Raw genomic sequence first — 7,431 nt, forward strand, 5'->3', positions numbered from 1 at the left:
TCCTCTGGGAAATCCCTTCTCCAAATTTTCTGACCAGAATTTATGTTTATCAGTCTCCTAATTCCAAAACCTCTTCTCCAGCACTTCCTTTCCTTTGACAATCCACTAATAGCTTCATTCTCTTCCCTATCATTGGCTCATCTTTCTTCTTATGTGCAAGCGTAGATCAGCTGAAACATGTATATCTCTTGTCTCCTTCCAATAGCAATCCGATTCTTTACATTAACCTTAAATTTCAAACACATCGAGGAGAAAGGTAAGAGGTTTTTGTAACTATCATTTTTTTTCAGTACTGGGATTAAGCAGAAATTCATTACATCATCCCATCAACCTCTTTTACATTTATTTTTTTTTTTTTTTTTTTTTTTTTTTTTTTTTTTAATTAAAGATATTTTAACAGAAGAACACTGGTTGGCAATTGAACAGACCTTACTCATAGATATTCACAGGCTAAAATCTGCACGCAGTTGTCTGAATTTTTGCATATATTAAGTACCATGTCTTGGAAGTATTTCAATAGATGTTTATTCTGTAATCACTGTGAAAAAAGTATACACACACATGCACACACACACATATATACATATACAGTTATTCCAGACAAAGATTCCTTATGAAGTTAACCAAGTGATGTCTTACTCTTACTTCTGTGGTCAGTGAGGATGATGAATACATCCTTAGTAGCAAGATGACAGTTACATCCTCATGCCAGGGGAATACCCTGAACAGCATTAGTAGATGTCAGTTGCAGGAAAATTGGCTGACCCATTGAACCTTTTTTTTTTTTTTTTTTTTTTTTTTTCCAGAGTAGTTAGTACTATTTAACATTCATTTTAACATTTTTAATGTTGCATATGTTTCATACAGTATGTGTTTTAAAAAGTGGGTTTCTAGTACTGCACAGTGTATTTGTCTAAGCAATCTTTTACTTAGTTGCTAAGGATCTAGTATAACACCAAGACCTATCTTAAACCAAGCCAACAGCTTAGCTTCTCAAGGGTGCCTGCTAACCTAGGTACTTCTCATTTAGTCTTAACTTAGAGCCCTTAGATCCTAACTTAGCCTCCTAACGTAGGTAACTGAAGTTAGGTGAATATGGACCCTCTCACCCACACAGTCTCATATCTTTGGCCTCAGATAGGGCATTGAACTTGATCTCTTGTAGTGTAGGTGCACAGGCTACTGGCTAATAGGGGATAAATCTTCTGTCTTCTCCTGTGAAGGGTGTTCCACTTAATATCAATAATTAAGTACTTATTTGAGAAGGTATTTGAACTCTGAACTCTGCTGTATTTCCCAACTAATGGGCTAGAGAGTCAGGGCATCTTGTCTCTCCCCTCTCTCTTCCCTCTACTTCCATTTCTGGACCAGTGGTAGTTAATAATTTATATGAAATGGAACATTTCCAAAGGAAAGATGGAAAGAAGCCACCCTTCTTGTACTCATATTACCCCCAAGTTATGACACTAATTAGAGTTTTGGGAGAAAGTTTGGATGTAAGAGCCATCTTTAGACAGACAAGAGCTTGGATCACACAATTTTTCCTTGAGTTGAACTTAATACAGGGCCAATCTTCATCTGTCAGCTCCCTTGCACTACCCAGACTAATCTCCTTCTGGTGAACGTGGGGAAAATGAGAGAGCCTGAGTTATAATAAAACCTATTAGAACAGAATTACCTCAAAAGTGGCTGAGATACATACTGCAATCCTGTTGACTTTCCAGAGTATTTGAAAGATATAATTAAATCTGCTTTCTTTAGATAATTTTAAATGCTATAGTTATTTTAATTAACCGTGTTTTCCTAATTTTGTGCCAGCAGAAGAAAATGCACTCTCAGACTATACTCGTCCACTGGCAGTAAATATTCTGGACTAAATTAAGGAAAAAAACAGCCAGATACCTGGTACTCTGGAAATACAGCTTTAACTAACAGAACTGTGATACCTCAGGAAACTGCACTAATGATCAGCAAGAGCTCTTTCCTGATGAGTAACGGGAGAGATTTGTCATTGTGTTCTCCCACTGAAGTGTTTACAGATGAACTCCACTTTCAGAAACAATTAGGCATCATATACTTTTGCACCCAGGCCTGTTTTCCTGAACAATAAGGGAAGGACAAACTTTTGAATAGAAAAAAAAGAGAAGTTCAGATCAATCATGCTTATTTGCAGCTTGCTTTAAACGTGCTGTTTCCTTTTTTTCTTTAAATAGCTTTCTGTGTGGTTGCTGAAACATCTTTGTAAAAGAAGAAACAATACTCAGACAAGGAAAGTCCCTGGTGGTTTTTAAACACCCTTTTATTATTATTTTTTTTTAATTAAACAAAAAGAGAAAGATCTAATGACTACATAGATGTCACATGTTAGTCTAGTCTATGGAGGTGTGTAAAGTAGTTTGCGAATGTACATTCTAAAGGAAACATTTTTACGCGGAGCTGAGTTATCTGAAACTGTATTAATCAGGCAAGGAGAACAGCTATGCAGGTGATTATTTGGGTGTATAATTTTACATCGTTTGGTGTGCTTAATCACAGGAAATGAAGACACATACATGCATATAAGCCAGCAGATGAACTGATCATTTGCAAGAAATTTCTTTCTTAAAAATATTTTCCCCAATTACATTAATTTCCTCTAGATAACGTTTTAATGACTGAAGCTAACAGCATTAAAGACTGATCTTTTGTTTATGCACGGTACAGTACAATGTCAATAATGCTATTGGGAGATCTCTCTTATAGCACCATCTAATTTTCTCACAGATTTCTGACAGGTTCTTGAAAAGGACTTTGGAAGAACTAGAAAAGAGATTTTTCCAAGGAAATTTATTCACAATATTTCACCAAACACTCCATAACTTTTGATAGGGCCACAAGATGTTAGTCATGGTAGGCAAATACTCCAACAGTGCAAATATGCACTTTAAAGATCACAGTTAGGAACCTTCACAAAGTCTTTACAAAGACTTTACAAAGTCTCTGTAATGTTCCAATATTTTGGAAATTTAAAATCTATCAAACCACGTTTTCTTTAGATAGGACAAAATGTCAGATTATCTAAAGCATGCTAATTGTCACTTATTACTATAGAATCCATGACCAGGTTTGAAAGTGCTAACTATTTCTTACTTTTGCAATCAAGTGGCAGATGGTAAATAATTTCAAAAGTATGTGAACAACACACTGGGTATAGAGATGTCTTTGCAGACCATGGGTAGTGCAGAGCATGGCTGGATGACGATGTGCAGCACATTGGCCATGAATCAGCAATGCCAACACTGCTTGGAAAGCTGTGCTAACTAGCTGCTGTCAATAGTGTTGCCAGCCAACACAGTTCATGGCCATTTTAGCATGTAAAACCAAAAATAATGTCCAATGAATCTGCGGTGTTGCCATTGACCTACTTCTTGCTGTGATGATTAAGATCAGCTATGTTGAAAGATGAACCAGCCCTGGAACCTTGTCACCCTAAGAAGACAGGAGGCTGAAGCCACACAGTTGATTTCCAGTGATTTTTAACTGTGCATTTTCAAACATGTACGAGCAGCCAGATTCCTTTCTCCTTCCCTATGAAAGATGCAGGGTGTTTGTGAGTAGTAAGGCTACTAGGGTGTTATTTTAAGCATTCCCAGATACTCTGGAAAAGTTTTGTCTACCTAGATGTACAGAATAAATTTGTGATCATTCTGCTTACTGGACTAGACTGATTTTTTTTTCCTTTAAATTTTGTTTTTAATAATATTTGACCTAAGCACTCAGAGGCCTTTAGGCACGAATCTCGTCATTCCTAGCAGTAATAATTAGCCCACGTTGGTACTTTTTGTGTCTATTGTGAGCAGGAAGCACAGAGGCTCAGAGCATGGATTGCTACGTGGTCATTATACAGTGTCTTTGCAACACTGGGGAAATGCGTAGACTCCTTATAGGACAGCTTATTTCTATATACAGTATTATACCACAAGAAGATAACCCTTATTTATTATTAAAAGGCAGCAACTAGGCTGTCTAGGTATTAATTTCATATTCCCCATAATTACGGAGTGCTTGCCTCTGCTCACAAACAAGATAGTGAGTCACCTTTCAAACCTTCCTCTTCCTGTCACTCAGGCCCTATGCTACATATGCCTGTGGTTCACCAAAAAAAAATCACTAGGTGAAGCTGACTGTCAGCAGTGACTTCTTAAACTTCTTTTACAATGAGGCTGTGAAATGAAATCATAGAGTTTTGTTTTCTTGATTTCCACTCAGACCCTACTCAGTTGTCTCCTTCAGTGTGCAAATTAAGCCTGGCTCTTGTGGTTCAGCCTCTTTTCAGCGTGGCTGTAGTTAGCAGTTGGCTGAACACCCAGCATTGTCACTTTGTTTCATAGCTTTCACATCAGCAAAGGACAAGTATAAAGCAGTATTTTTATTTTATTTTATTTTATTTTATTTTATTTTATTTTATTTTATTTTATTTTATTTTATTTTATTTTATTTTATTTTATTTTATTTTATTTTATTTTATTTTTTTACCAGGTATCTGCATGACACTTGGAACCTGGCATTTGAATCAGTAAGATTATTATTATTATTTTTTTTTTATTAACCAAAAAACAACCAATGAACCAAACAGAAACTCCACGCATCAAAACGACCACCAAAAAACACAATTTCTGGGCATGGCTGTCCCAGCACCCATGCTCTGGACAAGAAGTGCACTCTCTTAGGACATGGGCAATTCAATAGACTGAGCTGAGCAATCAACATATGGCAGCAAAGGGAGGTGTGTGTTACTTCATGTGCATTAAACAGAGTCTGCATGACAAATCAATCTCTTAAAGCATTTCTAGGGGCTTGAAAAATTTTACAGTTCATAGATTTTTGAAGGGTAAATGGAACAATCATCATCATCTCATCTCAGATTTCATCTATGCTCCATGTTGTCAAGTTGAACTTGAGTATCCATTTACTGTTAGGACCTCATCTCTAGTATGTAGAGATCTCCAAGCATCAGCAGGAGAACACATCATGCTCCAGATCACACTATGCCAGCTGCTGGCACCTCAACATCAGAAGACAGTCGCAGACATAAAATTCTCTTGTGTATAAGTTGGCCTTGGACTGGGACAGCGGTTTCAGTTGAGTACATGCTAACCATATTCTAACCAACCTTCACGTGGAAAACTCAGCTTTTTTTTCACACAGTTTAAGTGTATGTACTTTACCAGCTGAGCAGTTTAAGTTAACCTCTCCTCCCTGCTTCACCTGTTTGTAACTTCTACACCCATTTGCTCCTCATCTGAGTATCATCACTGGCAATGTGAGGACTCTGAGACTTCTTCAGTATGAAAGAAAAAAAAAAAACAACAAAAAACAAACAAATAAAAAACCACCGCAGCTGAACAAAATCATAACATTAATAATTTCCAGACAGTGCTTTCCAAAAATGGAGTATACATGACTCACTTACTGGACCATCAAAGATACCTAGAGAGGTTAGATTAGAAGAGCAAAATAAAAAACATAAGCAAAGTGGCATCAGCATTAGATAATTTGATAAATTATGGTTATTAAATTAATGAAAGCATTGATTCCCTGAAAGAAGGGACACACATCAGATTTAATGCATCTTCCATTCTACATAATCCTGTACATGCATGGGATTCTTCCCCACACTGTCTGTGATATCTGTGGGGGTAGGGAAGGGGAAATGTTCAACTTGCTCTTCCTTGAAGCTCTAGTATGTGTAGATATAAGATGCTGTAAAGGGAAAACAACAACAACTAAACCAAAACCAAAACCCACAAAGCCCACAGCACATTCAAGCACTCCTATGATAATAGGAAATTAAGATGCCTTTTCTAGAATGTTACCATCTTGTTTTTTCTCCCCTCACAGCTTCTACACAAAGCACACACACTTACCATTTCTCTTATTAGGATTCCTTCCTTCTTTTTCCTGGAGAGGCCCTGCCCTGTTCTTCTTTAACAAAGCACAATGTCAGGGCTTTTCTTCTGGGCCTGTCTGCACGGTCCCTGTGGAGTGTCTGACCTACTGCCTCACTCCTCTTCTTATTCTCTCATCTTCAGCAGACAGATTGCCCTCTCCTCTTCTTCTTCCTGGTGTTTTTCCAATATTCTTGGTTTTACTGTTCAGGACTATGCTTCATAATACAAAATCTCAGAGTGTATGAGGATAGCAGCTCTTTCATATGTAATTCTGAGTGTCCTTGCACTGAAAAAGTGAATCTCATTTGTGAGTGTTGGTGTAAGAAACATGAATGCAATTTCCTGAAGTTTTGCATGAGATGTGTGGGAGCAACAATGTACCTTTCATATCCTGCCAACTTGATTTCATAAGGTCTTGGAGAATGTAGACTCTAGGGACAATCGATAGCCAACTTGTTATTTTGTATAGCTAATATTTGTTTTTTGACCTTTCCATGAGCAGGTCTTTCTGCATATTGAAATATCTATGTGTCTATCCCTCTGCCCATGGGATGTCTTAGATCCTTCATAGAGGCAGATCCGTCATACAACCTTTTTTTTTTGGAGACAGTCATTTCTGTAGGAGCTGTGCAGCAAGGTGAAAATGCTAATTCTTAAATGGATTGCCCCTCATTTAAGATTAAGCACAGCTCTTCCCCTTCACCTAATATTGGAAAACAAAAATTACTGGGTGCTAGGCAGGAAGGGATGCTGTTAGCATACTTATAAGCAATGCCAAAGTTTAATGAAAAGCAATAATTTCTACTTGATGTTGTACCTACCTGCCATGTGGGTTGTCCCCCTCTCCTCCCCACATGGTTTACCCTTAATAAGAGTACAAATTCCTACAGCATCCTTGTTAGGTAGACAAACAATATTATTCCTACATTACAGAATGAATGAAGTGAGACAGAATGGGCTTTGAGGCTATGCTTATACTAATTATTCGATTAACATAGACTTAGAATGACTAGCATACAATAATACTAATACTAATAGAAAATAATGACAAAATGTGCCATTGCCCATTTCTTGGCCCCAGGATGACTGACACAACATATCTTGCATCCATACAGATGGTAAGAGACTTGAGCCAAAACAAGGTGGACACTTTCAAATTACCTACTAAGAACTGTTCCTAGTCTTTTATATCCAAAACATGCTTACAAATTGCTTGGGAGAGTGTTAGTTGGCACAGGTCCAAAAGTGCCACAGATAATTTTGCATTATGCCTTGGCCCATAGTTTATGAGCACAGACATAACCAAAGGATCTTGCCTAAGGCCATGCAACCGCTACATTGCAGAGCTTGGTTTATAACGCTGTACTTCATTTTTGGCATCATCTTTTGCTTTTGTGAAAACTTCCCCTTTCCTTTTTTGCCTCTGATCCTCTCCCTCTCCAACTCAGCTAGGATATGTTGCCACTGGGGCCGGTCTTGAGAGCAAACGAACATGTTACTA

The 7,431-nt window shown here is 37.6% G+C and overlaps 1 protein-coding gene across 1 annotated transcript in view; it reads right to left on the reverse strand.

Annotated features, from left to right (window-relative positions):
- Positions 1-6,215, reverse strand: part of CTDP1 (CTD phosphatase subunit 1) — a 109,135-nt gene extending 102,920 nt beyond the window's left edge. The window contains exon 1 of the mRNA XM_032181766.1: positions 5,907-6,215. The gene's annotated coding sequence lies outside the window, so the exon portion shown is untranslated. The remainder of the gene's footprint in view (positions 1-5,906) is intronic.
- Between the last annotated feature and the right edge of the window lie 1,216 nt (positions 6,216-7,431).

Source organism: Aythya fuligula, chromosome 2 (genome assembly GCF_009819795.1).
Source record: "Aythya fuligula isolate bAytFul2 chromosome 2, bAytFul2.pri, whole genome shotgun sequence".
Classification (NCBI taxonomy): domain Eukaryota; kingdom Metazoa; phylum Chordata; class Aves; order Anseriformes; family Anatidae; genus Aythya; species Aythya fuligula.